A 1855-nucleotide genomic window follows, 5' to 3' on the forward strand; every position below is an offset into this window, starting at 1 on the left:
AATGTAGGCTAAAGGAAGACTATTTCATCATATCTCCTCTATTATCACAGTACGGACTGATCTTATTATTTAGATGTGTGTTATACCAACCCTTAGATTAAGCAGGTTTCCTTAATTTTCTGTTATATTATGGAGTATCGGAGATATAAAGGAATTGTTCGAATGCTGACCTTGACTTGGACTGTTATAATACTTTGTTGACTCATATCTCTATCTTCCTATTCATTGTTGTTAAGTATATAACGGATTTCTTATTGCTTTTGACGATTGTACTGTCGACAAGCTCAGTATCACATCTGATAATAAAGAGAGTATCGGTTTAAGCAACAACGAAATCGAACAAACACCTCCAGCCAATCAGAATCTCGGCAGGAACAGTGTTGCCATACATGCCTGGCCAGATTAATTGGTATGAGGTATAGTCACTGCCAAGCAACCAAAACCTTGCGGACACAACTAAGTCATAGGCTGGTCACTGTGTCTAAGGTTGGTCAGAATCGGTTAATTCTGAAAGGTAGAAGCGCCTGCCACAATTAAACAAGAAATCAAGGAAGAAAATGCGACAAACAATAAGGGCAGTATGAGCTGGCCAATAATAAATAATAATAATAATGATAACAATAATAATAATAATAATAATAATAAAAATAATAAATAATAATAATAGTAATAATAATAATAATAATAATAATAATTAAAGGCCAGCCAGAGGAGAATCACACTAGCCGCGAGCCAATACAGACCTAGCGCGGCTCGGAACATATGACCGTGACCTTGACCTACTTTCACCAATTTCGAACACTAGCACATTTTCATCCCTACTACACACCTGTAAAATTTTGTGATGATATCTTGAGTGGTTGCGAAGTTATCATGGTAACAGGCAAACCGACCTTGACCTGCCATCACCAATTTCCAACTCGTGATCGATTTCTTTCCTTTCTATATACCTGTAAAATGTTGTGATGATCTCTTGAACGGTTGCGAAGTTGTCGTGCTAACAGACACACTGACACAAACACACAGACGAATTGAAAACAATACCCGCTTCGCTATCACGGCTGGTAATAAAGCCATTCCCAGTTATCATCATATTCTTGTCATGCACAGAGAGAGAGAGAGAGAGAGAGAGAGAGAGAGAGTTTAATATATGAGGAATTGACGTTAGGGAGTAAGTGAATATGGGCAGAGAGAAAAGGAATCACTAATAAACTTCGAAAAACAAAGAGATTAAAAAAAAAAAATGTTTCCCCCTTCAATATGACGTTGCTTTTCATCCTTCGAACTGACTGACTACACTAAAAAGGAACATGGCAGCGTAACAACAGAGGTCATTGCCGCCGTACAACATGAGTAAAAACAGAGAAAACACACACACACACACATACACACACACATACACACACACAATAACATCCATCCATCCATTGCCAGACGCCATGTATCCCAAACGGGGTGGTCAAGGGCTTAGAGTTAATTGTTTTACAGGGAGGGGCACTAATCCTCCACCAACCCCACTTGACACGTAGGGATGCCAACAGCATCTGGTTTTCCCAGGCGGTCACCCATCCAAGTACTAACCAGACCCAACGTTGCTTAACTTCGCTGATCGGACGGGAAGCGGTGTACTCAACGTGGCATGGCCGTTGGCTACAATAACATAATAAAGGTAATTAAACAAACAATTCTTCTTTGGTGAAAGCCCTCGTGGCGACGGATAAGAAAGCCTTAATTATTATTATTTTATTTTCAGTATTATAAGGGTTCTTATTGTGTTCTTGTTATCGCCAGCTTCGAAGAAATTTTCCATGACTAAGGTTAAAAACAGTGTCCGTACAGTGTACCTGTTCAGTAT

The 1855-nt window shown here is 39.2% G+C and overlaps 1 non-coding gene across 1 annotated transcript; it reads right to left on the minus strand.

Moving 5' to 3' along the window:
* Positions 1-1532: 1532 nt before the first annotated feature.
* On the minus strand, positions 1533-1651 carry LOC145396676 (5S ribosomal RNA). The gene has a single exon (XR_013896830.1). It is a non-coding gene; the product is annotated as a 5S ribosomal RNA (ribosomal RNA).
* Between the last annotated feature and the right edge of the window lie 204 nt (positions 1652-1855).

The sequence above is a fragment of the Coenobita brevimanus genome, chromosome 38 (assembly GCF_032717465.1).
Source record: "Coenobita brevimanus isolate Jiangsu-jjx chromosome 38, ASM3271746v2, whole genome shotgun sequence".
Taxonomy (NCBI): domain Eukaryota; kingdom Metazoa; phylum Arthropoda; class Malacostraca; order Decapoda; family Coenobitidae; genus Coenobita; species Coenobita brevimanus.